The sequence below is a fragment of the Vombatus ursinus genome, unplaced genomic scaffold (genome assembly GCF_900497805.2).
Source record: "Vombatus ursinus unplaced genomic scaffold, bare-nosed wombat genome assembly UNPS02014820.1, whole genome shotgun sequence".
NCBI classification, from domain to species: Eukaryota; Metazoa; Chordata; class Mammalia; order Diprotodontia; family Vombatidae; genus Vombatus; species Vombatus ursinus.
Genome location: NW_020954598.1, coordinates 490,843 through 517,772, shown reverse-complemented (window position 1 = coordinate 517,772; position 26,930 = coordinate 490,843).

The following is a 26,930-nucleotide window of genomic DNA, read 5'->3' as shown; positions in this document are numbered from 1 at the left end:
ACACACATACACACATACAGTTTAGTAAGCTCTTGAGACCTTCAAACCTGGGGGGGGAAATATAAAACTTAAGTTACTTGAATTTTAAAAGTGGGAGGGGTAGAGGAGAGAAGCTAGGTGGTACAGTGGATAAAGTGCCCTGCCTGGGGTCAGGAAGACTCATCACCCTGAGTTCAAATCTGGCCTCAGATACTTACTAGCTGTGTGACCCTGGGCAAGTCACTTCACCCTGCTTGCCTCAGTTTCCTCATCTGTAAAATGAGCTGGAGAAGGAAACGGCAAACCACTCCAGTATCTTTGCCAAGAGAAACCCACAAAGAGTCACAGATAACTGAAATGACTGAACAACAAAAGAAGGGGAGGGTAGAGTGAACAGAGAGGGAGAATTCCTGGGGAAAGAATTATAAGATAAAAGTCGTAGGCTTACCAAAACTAAGAATATGGCATGGGCAAAGTTTGTCTTCCATGCTTCTCTCTCTGTCTGTCTGGTCCTTCCTCTTTTCATTGCTACCTTTCCCTGGTAGGAAGAATAGCAACATCACTGGTGCCTTCATGCTTCCCCCTAGCCAAGATACTCTAACCAGGCCTGTGGTCCTGTGCTCCATGCTATAGACCTTGACTTTCCTCTTACCCCATCAAAATGATCCATCCTCTGTAGAACCCTCGAGAGATGATTGGCTAATATGATAATTAAAGCAAACTGTGAATGGATTTATTTTTGGTCAATAATTAACTGTAGGCTAATAACTCATAATAGTTTGATCTATGCCTACAGAAGGAAATTTTACCCAATAATAAAATAACTCACACTTACATAAATCAAAGTTTTACAAGTGGATTTCCTTAAATAATCCCATAAGGTGGACAATGCAAGTTGAATTATCTCTGTTTTACAAGTAAAGAAATGGAGGCTCAGAGAAATTGTTGCTGACCTATGCTCACTCAGGTATGAAGTGTCAGGGTTCAAACTCGGGTTCCAAGTCTACGTTACTTTCCACTGACATCAAGCTGCCTTCTTAACACAATGCCCTAAGGCAAAGGCATGAAGTTCTAATGGTGGACTTTCCATCACCATGACTTACTAGTAGGAGAACGATTTGATAGAAATACTTTTCATTTCCCTTAAATCACACCCAGAGACGACAGCCTATTCAGCCAATGCGACCCTGGTAGAATGTTTTAAAAGAACTGTAGCCTCTTTACTTTCAAGTATTGTATATATTAGGAACTAAGGCATAAATTGTCCCTAACAATATTGTAAAGCAAGTCAACTTAAAATATCACAATTCACAATAAGCTCTCAAAAAAACTGTAAATTTATAAATAAGCTACTACTTATTCTCTGCTGTTTATCATTCCATTAAAGAAAATTCCCTACTGATCAACAATGAAAGCCAATGATCAGAATGATACCCCTGCGTGTAGATAGGGCCATGTAGACAACAGTGTAGAGAAAAGAGCACCAGACTTGGAGTCTGAGGGCGGTATACAGGCTTTGGAATCAGAGGTTGTAGGTTCAAATTCTGAGTCTGATGCTTACTACAGACGAGACCTTGGGCCACATCATTTACTTTCCCTGAACTTCATCATCCTCCTCTATAAAATGATGGGGTTTGACTAAATGACCTCTGAGTTCCTAGATATATGCCGCCATGATTGATGACCTGAGTTCAAATCCTGGATCCAAGTCTAACATCCCAGGATCAGATTGAAAACCAACAGGGACCTTGGATATCATGGGATTCAGTCCCCTTGTTTTATCGAGGAGGAAACTGAAGTCAAAGGGATCACATAGGTAGTAAGGTATGGTCCTTTAGTAAGCCCAAGATCACATAAGTAGTAAGTAGCAGTGTTAGGTTTGGAATCCAGGTCCCCGATTCCAAAGGCAGTGTTTCTTCTACCATATAGTGCTTTCTGAGTCATTCGAGAAGGATGTATTTAAGTTCAGTAATTACAGGGCAATTCTGAGGATCAAATAAATAACGTAGATAAAGCAATTTGTAAACTTTAAAGTGCTATAGAAATGTGCGAACTTGGGTGAGTCTCTTATCCTCTGTGGACCTCAGTTTCCTCATCTGCAAAATGAAAGGGGTCTGATTCAATGAATTCTTAGGTCCCTTCCAGTTTTAAATCTTATAGACTGTGCGGAGGTAGATATTGGCTCAATAGGAACAGAAATTTTCTTTCATGTCAACCCAACAATGATGAACCCGAGGCAGCAGTAAATTGTGCTATGGTTTTCATTCAGAGGCAGAACGATCGTCTATCGAGGATGCCATTGAAGAGAGTTCAAGTGTGGGGAGGGAGGTTGGACCAGATACCCTCAGAGGTCCCTTTCAGCTCTGAGACAGTGATTCTTCTCTAAGGAGTAGAGCAAGGATGACTTTCCAGCATTGATTCACAGATAAGGGGCTTTCAAGAGGGTCTTGCTCAGACAAAAGTGGGTGAGTATCTCATCCATTCTGGGCCAGTCCTGATTCAGGCTAAGCCATTGGTTCAGGTTTGATTGGTATTGGAATTAAATCAAGGAAAGGAAAAAAGAACAGCATTTATTAATAAAAATTAAAATTAAAAATTTTTTTAAAAGAACAGCATTTATTAAGTGCCTATGACATGCCACATACTGGGCTAAGCACTGTACAAATATTCCATTTGATCCTTACAACAACCCTATGAGGTAGATGTTATTTTTAACCCCTTTTTTACAGTTGAGGAAACTGAGGCAGGCAGCAGTTAAGTGATTTGCCCAGAGTCACTCAGCTAATAAGCTAATTTGAAGTCAAGTCTTCCTGACTCCAGGTCCAGTGTTTTATCCAGTACCACCTAATTGCCCAGCTATGAACCTAGCTGCTCATAGACTGTATAACATTTAACAAAAGAAGTTTACTTAACAATAACTTGGAAAAACTAAACAGCCAAGATATGGCATTGATTCATTTAGGCCCAGTTCCTTTCACCTTGGTATTTGCCATGATGGGGGCATCAAGTCAGAAGAGTATGTTGACTCACACATCAGTGAGAAGTCAATCAAACATAAGGAGGCCCTCACAACTTGTATACTTTTATGCCTTAGGCAACTGGGAAGATAATTAGGGTTTGAGTCTTTGGGCCCTGGATCAATTAAGTCTCGTTTTCTTTTGAGGGAAAAAATGGTCCATGTGACAGGCATTTTCTAGTCTTATTATATGTTGCTTCTACCACATCATCCTTACAAAGCCTAATGCCCTACTAGGTTCCCAGCCACCCTGTTTAACAGAGAGTCATTGCCTAATTCATTAGGAGTGGGAAACCTGGAAGGCCATGTGTGGCCCTCTGTGTGGCACCACACTTGAGGACCTAGAGGGCCACACGTGGCCTCAAGGCCACAGGTTTCCCACCCCTGAATGCATCACATGGAGTAAGTTATTGATAAATGTTTGTTGGAAGACACAAACAAGACAGAGTTTCTCCCCACCACTCCCCTCTCCTCTCCCCGTCCCCATAGAAGTGTTATAGTTTTACTGGTATGAGTGAAAAGGCATGTGGTAATACATCCCTGGCAGCTGGATTGGGTGGAAAGGAGAGTGGTAACTGAGGGCTTTTTGCTTTTTGAATCTATCAAAGCCCTTTATTAAAGGTAGACTTTATCTCTCCATTGTGTACTCTCTAGAGCTGATTTGACATCTATGGGCTGGGGAAAGAGCTGGAATACCAGGAAGGGAGCTGCTAATGGAACTCATTACTCACAAAAAACACTACTCTAAGCCTGAGCCGTTCGGGTGGGAGAAAGGGTGGAAGAGATGATCTGGTCCCATTTGCTTGTTAGAAAAGGTTCAGTTTACAGTCAAACCCTGCTTTTAAGGCTTTTTGGAGACTGGGGGAAGGGGAGGGGAAAGTGCTGTAAACAGCAAGAGAGGAAAGAGAGGAAAACAAAGAATACGGTGTTGATTTTCACACTTTAGTATCACTGATAACAATAAAGCATTTTTTTAAGCACTGAAAATAATATGGCCTTGATAAGACCACAGAATCCCAGAACTGTAGGGTTGGCAGGGTCCTCAATGACTGTCCAGTCTAACTTATACCCAAAAAGGAATCCTTACTACAACAGCCCCTACAAGTAGCCTCAGCCTTTGCCCAGAGACCTCCAATAAGAGGCAACCCATGGCCTCCTAAGGCAGCCCATGCCACTTTTATTAGTAGGAATTTTTTTTCCTGATATCAAACTTAAATTGCCTCTTTGCAACTTTCAGGTCTAGGACTCAGAGAGGCTGTGATTTTAGCTCTGGTTCAGAATGAACCCATCCGGTGACCTTCTGCAACTCACTTAGCTTTTCTGTGCCTCAGTTTCATCATCTGTCAAATGGGAGTAATACCCTGACTTACCTACCTCACCAGGTTATTGAGAGAATCAAATGAGATTACAGATGTAAAATGATAGGAACTAGATCTGTGATTTCTTTGGTATAGGGCAGGGCTTCTTAAACTTTTTCCACCCAGGACCCCTTTTCATGTTTTAACACTGTCCTTTGGGGTTGTGTGGCCTGAGGGCGTGTGTAATGCAAAGTGCACATGCATTGTGTTCAGAACCAAGGCTACAGTGAAGTTGTGCCATGCAACACAGGCAAGTGCTTCCAGAAACACTTTGGATTCATTATATGTTTGGTTTTTAATTAATCTTTGGTTGTTGTGCATTCAGAAACCTTTTACTGTTGCTAAATTTTTTTGACCTATAGCAGTGAAAATTTAAGTGACTTGCCTAGGGTCACACAGCCAGTATGTGTCAGAGACAGGACTTGAATCCAGGTCTTCCTGGCTCTCAGGCCAGTTCTCTATCCACTCTACTACATTGCCTCTCCCATACCTTTTGGAAGCACTCTGAAAAGTCTAAAGGCATTATAGTCATGGAAAGTAGTATGAAAGCCATTAGAAGATTCATTCCTGTGGAGCCAGTGAGGCAGCCTTCTTGAGAGGTAGACCATCAATCTAGATCTCAGTTTCCCCATTTGGAAAATGAGCAGGTTGATCTAGCTGGTCTCCAAAAAAATCTCCCAGCTCTAACATTCCATGAATCGATAATCTCCTGCATTGTCTTCTTGGATCAGACCTAGGAAGTCTCTCTAAAAGTGTTAGGCTTTTATTAACACCTAGCATAGGAGGTTCTGCCTGTGGGATTTAGGTAATGGAGAAGTGCATCCCTACAGCAGCACCCAACCATGTGCATTATCTTCTCCCCAGATCCAAATCCCAAATTCTCTTCTTTTTCAGAGCCTCAAACAGTGACATGTTTCATGTATCTCTCAGAAATGCATATGCTGAGCATTGAAATACAAATTATATGTTGGATATTTCAAGGATCGTGGAAAAAAAAGTTTGGATTTTAGGAAAATGGAAACGGATTCAGGTCAATACAAGATGTGGCCCAGAGTCAAGAACACTGAGGTCACTTCTTCCTGAAATGCTGATAGGTGATGGACAAGAGAGCAGTGGAAAGATTTAGACTCGGAGAATGTGAGTTTCTTTCCAAGCCGGTGACCTTAGGCAATCAATCAACAAGCATTTGGGGTTTTGTTTGTTTGTTTTTCACTGAAAGGGCAGAGATTCATTTTTAATTGCTATTATTCTGTTATGACAGAATCTCCCAAATTAAACTTCTGAGTCAGCCGGCTCTTGAGGTATTCACAGAATTCTTCATTCTTATCCAGCCATACTTTAGGAAAATCAATTAATTCATTGTGGAAACTCCATGAAGAACTTGCACTTTTAGGCAGATAAGCATTTATTAAACACCTACTATGTGCCAGGCACCGTATTAGGCACAGGAACAAGTCATCTGACCTCCGTGGGCTTCACCTTCCTTCTCTGTAAAATGGAGTGTTGGACTAGACGGGATGGCTCCTTTTAGCGCTTGGGTGCTTATTCATTCAATTTCTTCATGTATAAAGGAATTAGACTAGTTGGTTTCTAAGGTCACTATAAGATTGTCATCATGAAAGTGATTTCTAACCTTAAAATGTCATATAAATGTGAGCTTATCATTTTTTTATTATTGTTCCAACTATAAGACTAATTATATTCTGAAAGGGGGAGCCCCACCCGAATTTGTCTCCAGTGCTGATTTGTCATTGGTCAAGTCTTTTCTGTTCTTCCTCACAACAATAGGCGTGCTTTGAGCCATGAGCTCCTTGAGAAAAAAGGACCATACCTTATACATCTTTGTATCTACATCACTGCCTTCCCCTCGATACACAGCTGTTGAGTGAATGAATGATGAATGAATGAATGAATGATGAATGGATGAATGAATGAATGATGAATGAATGAATGAATGAATGAATGAACACCTCCAGTTTGTTCCCTAGTGAGGGCCCGACTGAGTTTACTCCCCTTGTGAATTCACCCCTGTTATTCAGTCATTTTCAGTCGAGTCAGACTCTTCCTCCATTTGGGGTTTTGTTGGCAAAGATATTAGAATGGTTTAACATTTCCTTCTCCAGCTCACTTTACAGATAAGGAAACCGAGGCAAACAAGGTTAAGTGACTTGCCCAGGGCTACACAGCTATTAAGTGTCTGAAGTCATATTTGACTCAGGAAGATGAGGTGGGGCACTCTATCTGGTGTGCCACCTAGCTGCTCCCACCTCAGGTTTCAGCAAAGCAAGAAGCCTGACTCCTGACTATTTTGGGAGCTTTCAGATTTGTAGTGAGGATAAAACTTTACTGGCACATATGAGGATCTAAGGGGCTTTGTGTGTTTGTTTGTCCCCAGGACCTGCATTGTTAGCCTGCAATAACAGAATCCTAGGCTTGTAGAATCTTAAGAAGAGACGTTAAAGGTCATTTAATCCAACCCTGTTATTTTATAAAGGAGAAAACTCAGACCCAGAAGAGGATGCCATGTCTTACCCAGGGTCACAGAGCTAGTTAATGACAAAGGTACTGAGATTTTTGCTGTTCTGGTATTGTAGGGTTCTCCCCCTGCTCCGTGGCAGAGGGAGGGTTGGTTAGAGGCAGCTTCCTGCATGCTGCATCTCTCTACGAGCTGGCCAGCTTTTCATGATATCACTGGAAAAACTTGCAGACTGGCTCATTGTCTTGGAGGAGTCCTCGACTTCAGGGACAAAACTCCCAGAGCCCAAAGGCAATCTGGGACTGTAGCCCACTTAGGAGGTTGGGATCCTGTTCCCAGCCTGGGAATTCAGGAACCAGGACCTTGGTGGTCAAAGGCCCCTTTTCAAGAGACTGTTTGATTTTCCCTAAGGGTGGGCGTGAGGGGGAAGCTAAATGTTGTGTGTGTGTGTGTGTGTGTGTGTGTGTGTGTGTGTGCATGTGTGCACGTACACAGGGGAAGAGGAGAAGAGTATCTTACCCAATTTTTTTTAATGTAAAAATCGACTCTATTTCCTCTGCAGAGCATAATTAGCATTGTAAAGGCAGTGTGATATAGTGGGGAAAGCACTGGACTGGCAGTGAGGAGACCTTAGGGGTAACCGTGCCAGAGATTAGCTGTGTGACCTTGAGGAAATCAATTCCCCACTCAAGGCCTCCATTTCTGCACCTGCAAATGGGAGGTGTCAGAGTAATTGCAATTCAATAAATATTTCTTAAACATCCATGTGCTAAATGCTGGGGATACAAAGAAAAAAATGAAACAGGCCTTGTCCTCAAGGAACTTAGAATCTACTAAACATGTTAACAAATAAGTTCAAAGTGTCTACAAAGTAATACAAAGTAGATGATCTATCTTTTAAGTCCCTTCCAGCTCCAAATTTGTGTTTCTGTAACATCTGACACTTGTTTTTTTCACCAGAATGCCTAGGTTTCAGATGTATAATTAAAATATGGCTAGCCTCCTCAAATATTATAGGAAAAGTTACTGCCTGGAGAAAATAAAATTGGTCATTGCTACTTGTAGAGAAAATGTCTTGTAAAAGGAGTCCGGAGAGAGTTGCTGTTTTTCCTTTTCCTTTTCCTTTTCCTTTTCCTTTTCCTTTTCCTTCCTTGACATCAGGAAGGTGATGCCGTGACTTGCAAGTGAACTGGATTTAAGTGAGGGAGAGCTGTGCAAAGTCATCAGACTCACTCTTTCCTCCTGAGCCATCTGGGTCCAGTGGAAAGATATAGAGCAGGACAACTGGAGATGTCCCCAGATGCAGTGGGAGACCCTGCCTTTTTTAAGTTAAGGTCTTTCCCAGGTCTCAGTTTGAGTGAGGCAACACAAATTCAGTGATTAGGGCTAGGTGAGGAATAAGGCAAATAACTGCCTCTTTTACCTAGTAGATTGTAGGTTCCTTTTAAGTTAGTAGATTGCAAGTTCCTTGAGGGCAGGGCCTGTTTCATTTTTTTGTCTTTATATCTCCAGCATTTAGCATATAGTAGATGTTTAATAACTATCTGTTGAATTGACATTACTCTGACACTTCCCATTTGCAGTTGCAGAAATGCTGGCCTTGAGTGGGGAACTGATTTCCTCGAGGTCACACAGCTAATTTATGGCACACTTACCCATAAGGTCTCCTGATAGCCAGTCTAGGGCTTTCTCCACTACATCCCACTGTCTCTATAATGCTAATTCTACTCTGGAGAAGGTAGAGCAGGACAGTGTGCCTAAGTCAGACCATTCTCTTGCTCTAGTACTGTAAATGACTCCCTCTTGCCTCCAGGGCAATATACAAATTCCCCCATTTGGCATTTAAAGTCTTTGCAGGCTGGTTCCCACCTATCATTACAGATTTATTTCACATTATTCCCTTTTACACACTTTATGTTCCAGCCAAAAATAGCCTACTTGGCATTTCCCCACATACAACATTACAACATTACATTATAACATTACACAAGAACATGTACCATACAGCATTATGAAATTACATCTCCCACCTCCATGTCTTTGTATAGACTTTTCCACATGCCTGAAAAGCTCTCTTCTGTCCTCCATCTCATAGAATCCCTATCTTTCTTCATTGCACATAGGGCTAGGTTCCTCATTAGTTCTAATAATGAATCCTGTGAAGTGGTGGCATTATTTGAATTCACACTGCACATTTACATTGGGTTGTAACCAATGACCATATTCTACGTTATTATAACTTGGAATAATGTGAATTCAAATACATGTGACCACTTCATGGGATTCATTATTGGCACTAATCAGGGATCTAGGTTTAATAAACACTTGTTGAGTCAAATTGCGTTGGGCATGTAGGGGATGTTGAATACTATATACTTGACTAATTGAGGAGATGAGGTAACCTACTGCTATGATCTCAGCTTGGGTTGTGGTAACAAGATGATAGACAGGGTTGGAAGGAGTCTTATGTACCAACCATCTCAGGAAAGGAAACTGAGGCCCAGAGAGGAAGCCATATAGGGAGCAATGGGAAGATCTAGAACTGGAAGCTGAGTCCTCTTGCTACAAATGTAGTGCTTTTACCATTCCATCCCTGATGAGCTCAGCCTTGTGTTGTGCTCATTTCAGCTTGGTTCTGGAGACAATAAGAGTTTGGACAGACTTCTGCATGGTCACTCTTCATTAACTTGGTTGTGGAGTTTGGACCTCAGTTTCCATACTTTTTTTTTTTTTTTTAGGCAATTGGGGTTAAGTGACTTGCTCAGGGTCACACAGCTAGTAAGTGTCAAGTGTTTGGTCTGAGGTCGGATTTGAACTCAGGTCCTCCTGACTTCAGGGCTGGTGCTCTATCCACTTCACCACCTAGCTGCCCCAGTTTCCATACTTTTAAACCCCACAGATTCACACCTTCCTTCCAGTTGCAAAATCAATAGCCAGCAAAATGAAAAAAAAAATCAGTCTTCTTCATATTTAGTCTTAATTTGCGGTTTTCCTTGAGGAAGAGAGACAGATGTCAAGTTTCCTGACCAAAGTTAGACTTGGATTTGGCCAAGTTTCAACACTGAATGACTACTGTATACCCAGCCCTGAACTAGCTTGGGTCAGAAAGGTATAAAGACCCCACGCCCTCACCCTCAGGAAATTTAGAGATTTCTGCTTAGGGAGAGAAATTCTATACCTACGGAGCACAGAATAGTAACAAACCAGAGTATGATAAGTTCTTAATGTGGTATGAGAAATCAGGAAGCTGGGATGTTCATATGAAGCAGAGTCATTTGTCTTTACAAAGATGGGACTTTAATTAGTCCTGGAAAATGAGCAGGATGGGAATAGAGGAAGAGGAGGGCACTGTTGTCAAAGAGGAGGGGTGGGGAGAAGTGTGCAACCTGAGCAACAGTGTGAAGTCATTTCTTTGAGCACCCAGGCCAGGAAGGAACATGTACTTTGAGCGTAGTTCCATTCTGGGGCCTATAAATCCCTCTTGGCTGTAAATCTGTGAAACCCTCAACACTACGATCTCAGGAAAATCAAAATTTCAGGTAGTCCAAAGGGCAATGGAAAGATTGATGGTGAAGGGTATTAAAGATGTAATGAAGGAAGGGCATGTTTAATGGGAAAAGTAGATGGGCCAAGCATGTAATAAGATTGAGAAGTGATGTATGGACAAGCCAAGCAAAGCAGTCATACCCACAAAAATATTAAATGAACCAGAGGAAGGCCTTTGACATGTGGAGTTAATGTTCTGGGAACAATCTACAGAAAGACAATAAACTTGGATCAGAATTACACACACCTGGAAGATTGTCATAGCTCTGTCACTTGCTGTCTGCAAGGGCCCATCACTTAACTTCTCTGAGTCTCTGTATTCTTATCTGTAAAATAAAATAGTTAAATGATCTATGATGTGCCTTCCAGCTCTAAAGCTATGATCCTCTGAGGAGAAGTCATGGATGCAGGGATAGGCTGAAACCAGCTCAAACCCTGCTCAAATTTTCAGTATGAGCATTTAATTCAATTCAATTCAATAAACATTTAATAAGTCCCTACTTTGTGGCAGGCACTGTGTATGTGCTAAGCCCTAGGAATACAAAAAAGGAGCAAAAGACAGTCCCTGTCCTCAGGGAACTTACAGTCTAATGGGGGAGACAACATGCAAACAAATATATACAAAGCAAGCTATATACAGGATAAATAAGGAATAATTAAGAGGGAAAATACTAGAATTAAGAAGAGTTAGGGAAGGCTTTCCACCTAAGAAATCTGCACATGCTTGATTTATTGGGGGTTTTTTTTTAATTTTCTAGACTAAAGAAAGTGATGGGGAAAAATGTTAATAATGCAGATTAAATTTAAAATGTGTGCTTCCATTTTTTCACCTGAGAGCCAGTTGTTAAATATTTACCAGCACATACCTGCAAGGATATATTTCTATACCCCAAAGGAAAAGAGTCCCCAAATTCTTGAGCTCCTCTGTCTAATGGCATTAAATTCAGTCCCTCCTATGAACAGATCCTTAGGCTGAAAGGCACCTGCATCTGTCAGTCCGCCCAGTGCCCACCCTTGGCAATATCCACCTTCTATGGTAGCTATCATTAGATTTGGAATTCGGGAGTTGTGTGTATGCTATTGAAAGGGTATTATACCTAAAGCAAGTATGTGTCTGAGATGGGATGGCTGGGATGAATGGAATTTGGAGGGCAAATGGACAGGGGAGGGTCATCCACTGCCTTCCTCCTCACCACAAAGCCCTGGGTGTTCCAAGAAGGAGGAAAATATTGAGACTAAGAATTAATTGGTTGAAAATGCCTAGTTTTGTTTTATTTTTTGTTTGTTTGTTTTTGTTGTGTTTTCTTCCTCTTAATTTTACATTTTAAAAAACCACAAAGGGGAGAAAGTTGAGTATGTCCCCATTGTTTCTGCCACTCCGAAGAGGAAGGTTCCCACTGTCTCTGCCCAACAATGCCGCTCGGCTTGCATCACGGCTTCTTAGCCCGGCCCCCAGTTCCACTCCCAGCTGATGGGGTTGCCATGCGGGTGGGTCTGTGCAGTACACCCCGGTTGGGAGCGACAAGAGTCCCCTCCCATCAGCCAATGAGCTACGGTCATCAAGGTTCCATTTCAGATTTTATCAATGTGTGCCTGTTGCCCGGGCAACCAGAATCAGCCTATCTCAGTGAGGCTTTATCTCGCTGGCTTTTATAGCTGGGAGCTTCTCCCCTACCCCACCCCCCAGAGCACCATGTGGCTCAGATGATTAGTTTTTTTTCTTCTTCTTCTTCACGCAGGCCTAACTGGCAAAGTGTGCTGGGAATAAGATAAGCATAATTTATCTGAATAGTGGGGAGGGTGCTTGCCTTCTTTCCCCCCTCCTCGGTGGTCTCCTCCCCCCTCCCCCCCAGTTCCCACTCTCCCCCAGCATCAAAAGGGAAGCGCAGATCTATCATAGGTGTTGGCAGGCACCGACGATGAATGGGGCAGATATGATTCACTCCAGGAGATCTGATTGAAAAGAAAGAGTTGTGAGCTGTGTCCTTGGAAACTCTGGAGTTTGGGCCGGGACAAGCAAACAACCAAGGGCTGCTGGCAGGACCGCACAGGGGCACAAGCCCTTCCGGAGCTCAAGGGGCTGGGCTTGCCCTTCTCCTCTCCCAGGGCCAGGTGCAGTGAGGATGGTGGGCCGGGAGAGGCCACGGGCGGCCAGTGACCGGCGGCTCTGGGTGGCCCCGGACGCGGCCCGGGAGGCTCCCAGAACCTGCACTAACTAACGGGCGCCAGGAGGTAGGCAGAGTGTGGCATCGCCCTGGCATACCTCGGGTGGCGATGTGAGCAAGAAGAGCTCGGCGGAGGGGAGCCGCAGGCGAGCGAGCGAGTGCAGAGAGCAGAGCAAATGCATTTGTAGGCTTTGTGTGCCCGTCTCTTTGTATTTCAGAAGTGTACTGTACTGTGGCCGCCAGGGCTGGGGCCATGTGCCGGGGAGGCTGCAGGGACCGGCCGCTAAGCTTAGGGACTGGCCACTCAAGCTTGTAGCCGAGAGGGTCCGGGTGGGAGTGGGGAGCCAGAAACCAGGCCAGGGTAAGTGGCCAGAGAACTTTCGGGTTTGGCTCACAAGCTCACCGCCGAATCCCAATAGCAAGCTTCATGTTCCTTGTGGAGAAACCGCTTTGAACCTACCTCGCAGGGAGAGAGGGTCAGCAGAGTATTTGAAAATGCTCAAGCTAAAGGCCTTCTGCTTGGATTACTGGCAGTTTCTGTGTCTCCAGCCTCTTCATGGGTTCTATAAAAGGTAAGGCAGCATTCATCGTGATGAGTGTTGCAGGGCTGTGCTAATGCTAATGGACGGGGAGGGTTCATTTCTGTGCTGGTGGAATTACTAAGAACACTTCAAAGTATACTGGTCAAAGTTCTTCCCCCAAGGTAGAGATTCTTAACCTTGCAGGGTACTGGCTCCCTTGGGTAGGTAGTCTGGTGAAATCTGTGGACGTCTTCTCAAAATCATTTTTAAAAGCACTAAATAAAGTATCTAGATTACAAAGGAACGCAGTTATATTGAAATACAGCTATCAAAAAAAATTTTTAAAGCAAGTCAAGGAACCTCAGATTAAGCAACCCCTCACTGAGGAATAATTTGGGGAGGAATTTGTTGGAGAAGAAAGTTAACTTTCTTGAATGAACTTTCACTTTTTTTTATTCCAAGTTAAGCAAAGCTTTGACTTCTCCGCTCCATGGTCGCCTCCTGCCCAGTGGGCACCTCTGGCCTCCTTAACAGCAGCTAGTGCCTAGAAGCCTGTGGAAATTTGAGTGATGCTGATAAGTTGGCGGGCCAGAAGCATTTTTGATAAGTAGTGCCATTCATTTTGCTTTTCTCCTGCGGAATACAGTGCACCTCTCAGCCATTCGGGCGGGCTGACACTTCTCAGGGCCAGTCTGACAGGGAAGCCCAGGGTGATTGATAGGGAGTGGGGCGGTGAGGAGGGAAAATAGCTAGCTAGGTCCTCCAGTACTCAGGGACTTGTCTACACACTGGAGGAGCACAATACAGCCTGCGCTGACCCTTAACCCAGAAGCCGGATCCTTTCATTTGGGTAGGTGCCATCTCACTCGGGAGCGTAGCTGGGAGGAAAAGTAGGAGTTGGGGAATTTCGGGAGACATTCCCATACGGTAGTGAGGGGAGGCAGAGAAGGGAAATACCATGGGCGGGATTGTTAATAAATCTTGCCTAATTCTTTAGAAATCGTATGCAGTCCATATGTACACCTTGGCTAAATAACCGTCCCCAGACAACAAAAGTGTATTCATGTGGCTCTTGGTTGGAACCGTATTTAACACGGAGTAATTATGGAGCACAGGGAGGAGGAAGGGATTATTCAGGCTATTCTGGGGGAATTAGTGTTTCCTGATTTCACATTCTGTGTAGTAGTAGCCATTAGCATGCAAGAAGTTCTGGGAAATTGGTGGGAGCTTTCCCTTCTTTTCCAATAGGCCTGCTCTGAAAAGGGTGAACTTGTCTTTTGCAAAGGCTTTGGGGACAACAGGCAGAAGGGGGCTGACTGGCTGTCTGACTGGCTGACTGGCTGGCTGGCTGGCTGGCTGCACTTGGGCCCCTGCCTGGTTAAGGTAGCACTCTCTTTAATTTTGTTATATTTTCTTAGGCAAAGGGAGGAGAGGTGGGCCAGTGGGTGTATCTGTGTACACTTCCATATGGCTTTCTGGTCTAGATGATAATGTTATCTCAAGCTATAACTTAAGAGTCTATATCAACCTAGCTCATCCTCCAGTGGGAGATTAAATGAGTAGGTCCTACTTTCCTTAGACAAACCTAGACTCCTAGAATCATAGAATATCAGAATTGCAATGGACCCCCATGGGAATTTAGAGATCATCTAATCTGACCCCTCTTTTTACAATGAAAGAAACTGAGTCCTGAAGGCATACAGCAACTTGCCCAAAGTCAAAGAATTGAGTAAAAGAATGAGTCAGGGCTCATTCATTTATTTCAGCATATGTATTAAATCCATTATTTATTAAAGTTCTTTATTAAAATTAAAGAAATTATTAAAGTCCACTATAATATGCCAGATAGTATGCTAGGCACTGAGGATAAAAGGAAGAAAGAGAAAGAGGGAGAGGAAGGAAGGAAGGAAAGAAAGAAGGAAGGAAGGGAGAGAAATAGTCCCTTTCCTTGAGGAGCTTTCCTTTAACTAGCGTGAGTCCTTTAACTAGGTAAGTCAACAGAAAATACATACAAAGTAGCTGCAGAACTAACAACTGGAGAGATGAGGAAAGGCCTTATATAAGGGGTGGCATTTGAGCTGAGCCTTAAAAACAGATAGATTCCAAGAGATAGAAATGAAGAAGGAGGCAGTGTCTTTCAGGCATGGAGCATAGCCTGTGCTGAAGGCACAAAGATAGGAGGAGATGGAATATTGTATACACTCAGGGGTGTGCTGGTAAATGTTTAACAACCAGGTCTCCTGAAAGGGGAACATTTTTTTTTGTATGCACAATGTACTTTTCAATTTAATCTTCATTATGAATATTTTCTCCATCACTTTCTTAAATCTAGACAATCAGCAAAACAAATCAGCCAAGCCTTGATCTTAGCCTTTGCAGATTGTTGAGGTGTAAATGCTCACACTGAAAATTTAACAGTGGGCTCCCTACAGCCATCAGAGCTGACTGTCTAGCACAAGCCTGCCATACATAGGACATCAAATAGGTCAGTTTGGAGGAACTTAGGGCCCTCATCGGGCAGCAGTGTGAGATCAGTCTGTAAAGATCAATTGGAGCTAGTCTGTGCAGGACTTTAAATGCCAGATAGAGGAGTGGAGGTTTTATCCTACAGGCAATAGGAAACCCTTGACACTTCCTGAGCAGGGGATGACCTGGTCAAACTCTTATCTGAGGTCAGTATTCTAACTCCAAGTTCAGTGATCTCTTCAATGAATGCACCATCTCATTGTTCCATCAGAGTACACAAGGTCATCGTGATCATTTTCAACCAACTTAATTCAGCAACATTTACTGAACATCTTAATATGGAAAGGCAAGAGGTTGCAGGTTGGGATGAACGGTGGGCCTCCCTTGAAGTCAGGAAGATCTGAGTTCAAATCCTGCTTTCGACACATACTAGCGGCTTTTTTTGTTTGTTTGTTTGTTTTTTTGGTTTGTTTTTTATATATATATAGAAGGACTTTAGCTAAGACTTGAAGGAAGCTAGGAACTGGAGATGGGGAAGGAAGATGGAGTGTCTGGTGTAAGGAACAGCAATGAGGCCAGTATATCCCTGGATCCCGGAGTAATGGAGGGGAGTGTTTTAAGGCTAAACTGTTTCTCTGCTAATCTTCATTAATGGAAGAAATTCCCCATACCAATGAAATCCTGGGGCAAGAACAACAAAAGAAAAAAGTGGAGGCATGATCCTAATTGGGGGAAGGAGGGGTGCTAAAAAAAAAAAAAAAAGCTCCATCCTCTTAGGGAATTTAGTGTCTTGTTGGATCAAGGCATAGATCCCAAATCTTCCTCCACCAGATTAAGCTTTGAAAACGTTAACAAGTGTTTCCCACCCCTACCCTCACTTCCTCTGTAGAATTTAACTGTTTAAATTGGTGATTTCGCAGTTAAGAATATGAAAAGCAGGCAACAAAAAATTAACTACTTTTTAAATACTGGGTTCCTTTAAGCTGTTAATTATTCTTCATTAGGATCTTAATGTAAAAGATCCTTGGAGCTGAGCCCAAGGCTGGTGCTGGGGGGAGGAAGAGAGCTGCAATTGAAACAAGAAAACTTTCCAAACCCTTGGCTTTGTCTCTTCTGGAGGGGAAGCTCCCTCAGCTTAGAGACTTTGCCTCTCTTTATCTACGTGTGTGACTCGGTCTGCAGCCTACCTATCTCTTTGTCCCTCATCAGCATTTCCCAATCCGGGGAATGAAAAGAGCATTTTAAGTGGCTGGGGCATTAGGCTTTCATAAATTGCAAAACTGCTGGATAAGTTTTCTCAGTTGTAACTGTTCTTTCTCTCCACAAGGTAGTTCTTTAAATGACCGTTTTAGGGGGCAGCTAGGTGGTGCAGAGGATAGAATATCCATCCTGGAGTCAGGAGGACCTGAGTTCAAATGTGACCTCAGACACTTACTAGCTGTGTGACCGTGGGCACGTCACAACTCCAACTGCCAAAAAAAGGACTATTACAGCTCTTCAGAGACAATCCAGCCTTAGAGCCAGGAAGATCTGTGTTCAAGTCTCACCTCTCACATACTGCCCATATAACCATGGGCAAATCACATCTCGGGGCTCTAGACAAGTATCTAAAACTATAAATTGAAAAGAAGATGTTTATAACCATGGATGAATCACTGTTAGACTCAGGCAACTCTCTAAGACTTATCTACTAAATTGCAGTCATCTATATTGGAGGAAGTTTCCAAGCTATCAAATCCCAAATGTACTCCCAGTTCCTCTCAGAGGTTTTCATTTCCTCTTAACAAACGACTTCTTACCTTGTAACATCATGGGGCTAGCCTCGCCCTGGGTGATTAGATGCCTTCCCTCTTTCTTGGTGCATCCCATCAGAAGTAATTGGACCCTCCAGTCAGCCCAGGTGCCAATATTACCGGTTTCAAGAGTCCCCATATAAACCAATCCTGCCTACATTTATCCAGCACCTGCTGTGTGCAGAGCACTCTGCTAGGGATAGAAGGGGATACAAAGTCTAGTGGAGACAGATCCTTGTCCTCAGGGAGTTTGAATGCCCTACTTGCCAGAAATATTCCCTGTAAACTGATTTCTTATAGTCTATATATTCCCTAACAGCAATTTCATTCATTCATTCCTAAAGAGTAAACTCATAAAGATGAAAGAGCAAAGTCTTGTCCTGGAAGTGGTGAAGTTGTACTGAGTCAGTCTCAGTGGAATCTCACCCTACAGATGAAAAATAGCTGAATTTCCACAATATTGGAGTTTTCCCATTTTAATTTTTGTTCAGTGAACAAAAATTGATTTTTCTCTCCCTTCCACCCAGACTATTGGTTTTTAAAGGGCTCAGGCAGGCAGTCCTCTCTCTGATGGATGACAGTCAGGAGCTAACAAAATCACTCCTGATTTTTTTTTTCATGCCTCTTTAAAACAAACGCCCTGTTTAATCAGGATATCCCAGTGATGAGCCTTGGAGCTTGTGGTGACTCTTTCTGGGGTTTGGAGTCACTCAGAGTATCTTTTTCTTGCCTTTGGGCTAGGACGACTGTTTTACTGGCAGCTGGTGAGGAATCTCCCACATCCAGGGTTGTTACCGTTAGCACATTGTCAGAGAACGAGCAGAAGGTGAGAAAATCTGTTGCTGGCAAAGAAGAGGGACAGCCAGGTAGTTTCCCCTCCGAGGCAACCTCTTGTCCTGCTCTGTCTCTTCCTTTCTGAAATAGCAGAGTTGCCTTCCCTTGTCTGGTTCCACTCTGGGTTCCGTAGGTGAGCCTGAGCTAATTGCTGATCCTTTCCTCTCTGTATCTGACTTGCTGTGTCTCTATCCCAGTCTCTCTGGATCTCGTTTTCTCTGTCTCTCTTTTTCTTTCTCTATCTCTGTCTCTGTGTCTTTCTGTCTGTCTGTGTGTGTCTTGTATTTCCGTTTTTTCACATCTTCTTGAAGACATTAAACCTGAAGAAGGGGGAAGGAGGTAATCATGCCAAGAGAGAGGGAAAATTAGTACCTCCAAGCAAGTGGAGAGTATAGCATACACAGCAATTTTCCTTAACCCTTGGATAGGGAATGAGCACCCAGCAAGGGGGACATTGAGGTTAAATCATAGGATAACAGGACTTAAAGACATTATAGGATCGTAGATTTAGAGCTTCAAAGGACCTCAGAGGTCATCTAACCCCACCCTTTCATTTTAAAGTAAGGAAACTGAGGCTCAGAGCAGTGTGTGACTTACACAGGCAATCAGTAGTGAAGTTCAAACTTGAGCTGACTTCAAATTCAGCACTCTTTCCCCTCCAGGACATATGGAATCATGGGAGGCCAAAACTGGAAGAAACCTTAGAACAAAAGCTGTGAGAAATCTTGCCCCTGGAGAGTCACAGCTGAGAGTGGGAGATAGAAGTCGTTTCTTCTTTTAACAAACACAGCGCCTTGAAGGACAAAGGGCAACTCAGGACCTCTGGCTAAGTGACCCTGCTCTAGTTTCTCATGGAGGAACTGAGACCCAGAAAGGGAAGTGTCCTGCCTGAGATCACATCAGGAACAGAACAGTGCCCAGGACTTCGATTTTCATATCTCATGGCTGTGGTGATACGTTGCAACCAGAAAGATTTTAAGAGGATCCCAATAGTCACTGAGAGGCAGCACAGCATAGAGAAAGAAACAATACTTAACTTTAAAGCAGGAGATCTGAGTCCAAGCTCCAGCTCAGTCATTCATTTATCTGTATGACTTTCAGCAAGTCAGTCCCTCTTAACTTCTGTTTCCTCTTCTATAATTTAAAGTCATCGTCCTCTGGAAAGGCAGTGGTGTGTAGTGAACAGAGAATTTTCCTCACAACCAGGAAGGCCTGAGAACATTTCTTGCCTCTGACACATACTGGCTGTGTGACCCTGGTACAGTCACTTCCCTTCTCAGTATATAAGAGGGAACATCTTCTATAATAATATAAAAAATATAAACTATATAACATATAAACTACATATGAACTCCTAAAAAATAGAAAATATATAATAATACAAAACTAGAAATAGAAATGAGAACACGGAGCTTTAAGGATCCATGTGGTACCTCATTTGACTTAGTTTTAAAATGTAACATTATTTATGTTTTATTGTATCTTTATTTTGTTAAATATTTCTCAATTACATCATAATCTAGTACCCCCAAGGGGTGTTCGACCAGCTCTCCGAGACTATAAATTGCAGAGAAGGTCCTGACCAGCAAAGGTAGAGGGAGATTTCTTCTCTGGCCATTCCTTACATGAATGAAATCACAGGATCAGTAGCCTATGGATAATATATGTGGAGTATTTGGGGGAACAGCTGCAGCCTGGAAAGCCTTCCGAGTAAGGAGGGTCTGAAAGACTACGCAGTGCCATAGATAAAAGCAAACAGTATTTGAAGGGACATCAGGATGTTTTTGCTGGGAGAAATTTTGGGAGTCAGCTTCTTCCCCCTTCCCCATTCTCCCCAAACATTTTCCTGCATCTGAGACCCAAAGGGATTATTGTAAGTCAGCTTGTTACATGAAATAGACAACACCCAGTTGGCTGAGGTGAAGGGCTGATTATCCTGTTTTTCCCCTCCAATGAGGAAACCCGATGAGATGCTCATTCTAAAGTGCTTATCTCTCCACCCAAAGCATCCCACTGGGTCCTTTGTCTAGTTCCCAGCCTAAACCATTTAGGTTATTAGTGGAACCACGGGTCCCTCATCATCTGGCCTGTGACACAGGGTAACAGATGCTACCCTATGGATCTCTGATTTTAGCCTTGCCTCCAGCAAGGCTGCTCAATCTATGAAGGGGGGAGGTAGCAATGAGGTGAAGCCAGAGGGCCTTCTTACCTGTATGACCTTAGCCAAGTTATTGAACCTCTCTGGTCCTCAGTTTCCCCATCTGTAAAATGAAGGGGTCAGACTAGACAGCCTGTAACATACTCCCAGCTCTGATACACAATCCCAGTTTTTACATAGTGCTTTGTCCAGGGGATCGGAAGACTTGCCCAGTTCTACTCCCTGCTCTGGCCTTACCTCACTCTGGAGAACTTAGGGGAGTTCACTTAATATCCCTGGACATTTCCTGCCCCGCCCCCACCATCTGTAATATGGGGATAAGAATGTCTGCCCTGCCAAACTCCTCAGGGTCATTATGAAAGTCAAATGAAATCAGTGTTTTGTGAAATAGGCTTAAGGAACTAACATCACCACGTCCACTTTCTTGTCTGTGCTTGTCAGCTATTCCTCAGAGCCCTCTGGAGGAAGGTTTAGTGTTTGCATCCCACAGATGAGGAAAACTGAGGCATTAAGAACTTCTCATGTTCCAGAAGCCCCACAGGGTTGGTGGCAAAGATGAGCTATGATGTCAGGTCTCCTGACTAGCTGACTTAGTGTAGTGGAGGGAGCTGTGCGCTTGGATTCAAGAAGGCCGGGTTCAAATTCTGTTCCTGATACTAGATATGTGACCATGGGCAGGCCACTTCACTCTGAACCTCCGTATCCTCATCTGTAACATGGAGATTATAACATGCTATAGGTAGCATTTAGCACAGTGCTTGGCACAAAGTGAGCCCTTAATAATGATTGAGTCACTGCCATGCCTTATGGAAACCCAGTGATTCTGGCCTCATCCTTGTGTCCCCTAGGGATGACCAAGAAAGTAGCAATGAGGACTAGTGAATGTGATCTGGCTAGTGACTGGTGGTCACCATGACAACGGGGGAGGGCACAATTGGGAAAAGGAAGCCCTCAAATGATGTCATACAAGGCTCCAGGTGGAGGAGCCAGGAATGTTTAGCCTGGGGTTGGGGGGACTGGGGTAGCTTTGAGCTCTGCCTTCAGATATCTGGAGAGCATCTTGTGGAAGAGGAATTTATCTAATTCTGCTTAACCCTAAAGGGAAGAATGACGACCAGTAGGTAGGACTGACTGGGAGGCGGATTTCAATGTACTATAAGGTGATTTGACAAAACCCAAAAAGTGCTAGATTTATAATCTGAAAATCTGGGTTCTACTCCTGCCTCCCTGAACTAGCAACAGTGACTAGTTGTATGACATCTGGCAATTTTCTTAATTTTTCTGAACCTCATTTTTCCCCTCTACAAAACAAAATGAGGGGAAGTTAGAATAGATGATGGTTAAGGCCTTTTCTCGCTTACATGCTATGATTCTAATTAAAACTGTCTAAAAATAGAATGGGCTGCCCTGGGGTATAGTGAGTTTCCTGTCATAGGAGGTATTTAAACATTCACTGGATGATTCCTTTCTGACATGATGTAGAAGCGATTCCTGCTTGAAGTGCGGCTCATTGGACATGACTTGGAAGATTTCTTCCCATGCTATGATTCTGTGACTGGCTTGAATACTCTCTGTTGGCTCATAGGTTGGGGAGAGAGGTAGCCCACCCCTGGCTGTTCCCTGCTTTCTTCCTCCCAGAGTAGGGAGGCCACCCCTGAACTCTTTCCACCCTGAGCAAACTTTCTAGCTACCTCTGAGAGCCTGAAGTTACATCCTGACCTTGCGGCCCAAATTCACTGCATGTTCTCCTAGGGAACAAATAAATAGTTTTCCTTTGCCTGATAGTGACTTCATCCAGAACTGGCCTGTGTGAGTCACTGGCCAAGCGGTCCAGCTCTCAGAGGAGGGCGTTAATGCTTTGCAAACTTGCCAGGAAACAAGAACAGCTGAGTCTGTGCAAAGTCCCCTGCAGATAGAACTCTCCTCCCTCATTCCTGCTTTGGCTCGAAGTGACCTGAAGAACAAGCCCGGCAGGGGCCTTGAAGGCCTCAGAAATCGCCTTCCCACCTCCATCCCAGGTGCCTCCTGACTTTCCCCCTACACCATGCAGTCTGTTCTACCCCCATCTCATTCCCAGCAACTCAACCTTTCTTAGCTGATGTGCTGTCCTTTCCTGGACTGTGGGTAAAAATACTGGTTTCCTGGGCCCCTCTTTCTGTAGCAGAGATTTCTCCAACTACCAGGGTAACAGATATTGATCAATGAAATCCACAGATAATCCAAAATCATCCTTGTGGCTGTTAGCCTCCTACCCTTCCCAAACAAACTGCTAATAATAGAAATTGCCTGATTTAGATTTTAGCTGTATTGATGTTTTCAGTGCAGCCTCTAGTGGGAGAGGCCATTATCTGGCCTAGAGGGGTGTTTAAAAAATAATGGGGGGCGGGGGACAAGGAGAGAGGAGAAGTCTGGGGAGGCATCGAATCATCAGAAATGTCTATATTTTACTAGCCCATAGCTAGGATTCTGGAGCATTGGAGCAGGGAGAGGGGAAAGCAGATTGTAAACTACATAATTTGGTAATTCTAATGGTCTCAGCAGAGGCAGAGGGAGAGACTGAAAAATACACATGTAGGCACACACAGACACGGACACACACACACACACACACACACACACACACACACACACACACACCCCTTTCTTAGAGGCTGTGGCTAGAGCCAACCTGATCATTTAAGACAGAAGCACATCTTTTTTTTTTTCTCCGCTGCAGGGTTGGTTCAGGGATTGGGGGCAGCTAGGTGGTGCAGTGGTTAGAGTATTGAACTTGGTGTGAGGAAGACATGAATTAAAATCCTGCTTCAGACACTGAGTGACCCTGGACAAGTCACTCAGTCCCTCAAGGCCTCAGTTTTCTCATTTGTAAAATGGGGATAATAATAGTAACTACCTCTAAAATTTATTGCGAGAATTAAATGAGAGAATACATATAAAGTGCTTTGCAAACATCCATATAAATGCTAGCTGGTTTGTTTAGGTAAGAAGAAAGATTTGTCTCAATTATCCCAATTCCCCTTTTCTTCTTGCTTATGTAAATCATCTCCCTGGGCATAACATGAAGCTCCTCTGTTGCCCATCCTGGGAATAGGCATGTGGCCTTCAGGCATGGGACCTGGAATAAATGAGATTGAACATAAGAGCTGAAGGTGTCGTGGCTTCTCCCTCCCACAGAGCGCTTAAGTGACTGTGTTTTTCAAAACCTCCGTTTGAGAGGCAGTAGAGACACTACCCTTGGAAACAAAAGGCCTGAGTTCTAGTTCTGGCTCTGCTGCTTTGGAACTGTGTGATCTTAGACAAGCCATTTCTCTTCTCCAAGGCTCGGTTTCCCCATCTGGAGTGCAGAGGAGGCAATGGATGTAAAGTTCTTTGTAGCCAGAAATGACTATCACCATGTGAACTGTTCTTGTTGAACCTCATCTCAGCCCTGGCAGGGAGGTGGATTATGGTGCAATGAGCCCAAGCTCTGTGAGCCTCAGTTTCCTCATCTCTAAAATGGAGACAATAGCACTTTTATCAACCTACCTACCTAGCAGGGGAAAGAAGCACTTTGAAAATGCTAATAGGGCTGTAAAAATAGGAGTGGTTGGTATTACTTAAAGGCTTTTCTTTGGATTGCTTTACTCCTATGCTTCTAGATCTCAGAGGCCACTGCTGGTGTTCTAATGAGGAAACAAACTCATAGACTCATTCAGTGGAGCTGAAAGAGAGATGAGGATATAGTGTAGAATGTCAGAGCTGGGAGGGTCCTTAGAACACAGAATGTCAGACCTGGAAGGGACCTTAGAACACAGAATGTCAGAGCTGGGAGGGTCCTTAGAGCAAGGGATATCAGAGCTGGAAGAGACCTTAGAACAGAGAATGTCAGACTTGGAAGGAAACTTAGAACAGAGAATGTCAGAGCTGGAAGGGACCTTAAAACCTAAAATGTCAGAACTAGAAGGTTCCTTAGAACAGAGAATGTCAGAGCTAGGAGGGCCCTTAGAGCAGAGAATGTCAGAGCTGGGAAGGGACCTCTGACAGCCTCCAAATTCAGCATCTGGGCCCCAGTGTGCTGGGACGATGAAGTCAAAGGGCTTCTGAGTGGATCCAGTCTTCACAGTGTGGGCAGCTGGCAGGGAGCCAGCTCGGTGGTGTGGGGAGGGGGCAGGGTGGAGGGACTTGGGTGATTGGGGAGGTGGGGGAGGTGCCTGCAGGGACCTTTGAAGAAGCTAGCCTTCAAAGGCTCATTGCCTGGCAGGAGGGAATGAGAAGAAAGGGAGATGGAGGTGGAAGGGGGCCAGAGGTTCAGGGGAGGAGGAATAGGAGGGAGGGGTATACATTTGTAAGGAGCAGAGGTTGCTGGGAGATGACTCGAGGCTGCCAATACATAGTGGGAGAGACCGAGCGATTGGGGCTGGATGAAGAGTTTGGGGTTCATTTGCTTGATCAGCAATCTCTTTGAACATAGATCATCTCGATAGGAGAGCCCTCCTTGTTTTATGCAGATAGCCTCAGCCATCTCTATCAAAGAGCCCCACCCCCAAACCTGAGGAGGAGATCATTAATTCATTGAAGATGCACTTATTAAATGCCCACTGTATATAGAGGGGGGTGTAAAGGGAGCAAGCAAAGGTACAGTGAAGCAAGTCCTCCCAGGTACCACCAATACCAAAACCAAACCAAACTGAAACAAATAATGAAAGCTACATGAAAATAAATAGGGTGAAATAATGCATAAAAGTGAAGGAAGTTGATAGAAGAACCTGACTGCCTGGGTAGAAATTACACCCACTGGCTCCTCCCAACTGACTTTTAAATCCCTCTGTTTTTCAAGGGCCCTTTTCCAACCTTAATTGGAAATAGCAGTCTCTATATGGAGCCACTTATATATCTAAAAATAGCTCTGGAGAAACAGAGCTGAGGCAGGGACTGGGGAAGCCAGTGTTGAACACCAACTGGTTCTGCCTGGGCTTTCCTGGAGGGTGCTACCCACTGGACCGCAGTTGCTCTAGGCTTACTCTGCAGAGCACTACCTCTGGAATTCCGAGGTTCAAATCCCATCAATAAAGTGAACCACCTTTGTGACCCTGAGCAAGTCCAGGGGGAAGATTTTGACTGTAGTAGCTGCTAAATGTTGTTAGGAGGATCAGCGGGAAACAGAATGCACTTTATAAACCTTAAAGGGCTCTGTCAAGGTCTGCTATAATTGCTGCTGTCATTGTAAACTTATTCTCATCCTTTCCGATGAAATTCAGATAGAAAGTATTCTAGAACAAGTCACTATCTGTCAATTATTCTTTTATATTTAATGTTTTGTGGGCTGTTGCACAAGAAGAGAAAATGATAAATGCTTTTTGTAATTGAATTAGAGAATTGGGATATGATATTATTATTAATGTTAATGTCAGTAAGATCAATTATGGACAGCTAAGTGGTTCAGTGGATAGAGCACCAGGCCTGGAGTTAGGAAGACCTGAGCTCAAATTTGGCATCAGACACTTACTAGCTGTGTGACCCTGGGCAAGTCACTTAACCCTATTTGCCTCAGTTTCTTCTTTAAAATGAGATGGAGAAGGGCAGCTAGTTGGTGCAGTGGATAGAGCACTGGCCTGAAAATCAGGAGGACCTGAGTTCAAATCCGGCCTCAGACACATAACACTTACTAACTGTTTGACCCTGGGCAAGTCACTTTTACCCTATTTGCCTCAGTTTCTTCTTTAAAATGAGATGGAGAGGGAAATGACAAACCACTCTAGTATCTTTGCCAAGAAAACCCCAAATGGGGTCAGGAAGAGTCAGACATAAGTGAAATGAGTGAACAACAAAAAAATCAATTATATTATTAAGGATTATAATTTAGCTATAAATTACAATTTATAATTTGATATATTATTAATCACAACATATTTTATTGTATATTATTGATCATAATAATTAAGTGACAGAATTGCAATATTGTATATTATTAATCATAATTAAGTGACAGTGTTCACAAGCTAACTGTGTGGCCTTGGACAAGTCATTTGAACTTTGCAACCTCTCTTTAATGAGACTTAGAGTGGATAATCTGTATCTGAGTTCCCTGCCATTTCAGTTATAGAAAGGGGAGGGAGAGGTGTGTTTAGTGGCTTCAGGGGAGGCTCTGGGAGCAGGAGTGATCTTGGCTGGGACACCTTTAGCCTTTTCTAGGTTGAGTTCCTAAGTGGTTCCTTCTGAGTCTAGGGGCTGGGAAGGGAGGTTTTCTGAGCATATTGGCTAAAGGCAGACCCTTGTATTCCATAGAGAAGGAAGAATACAGCCATCCCCTCAGAACTGGACAACTGCCTAGGTCCGAGAGGCAGCAGGATGACTTGGTAAATAGAGAGCTGGCCTCAGAACCCCAGGTTCCAACCCTGATACAAACTGTGTAACTGCAGGCAGATCATTTCACTTCTGAGTCTTCTGGGCAAGTAAGATTATAAACTGCCGAGAAGGTGCTGACCTGCATTGGAAGAGAGAGTTTTCTCATCAGGGCGTTCCCTATACCAGTAAAATCACAGGTTTAAAAAAACACCCCCCAAACTGCAAATGGCCTATCCTTTTTTTGGGAGGGGGAAGGCTGAGGTGGGAAGAGTCATCTTGAACTGTTATGGTGAC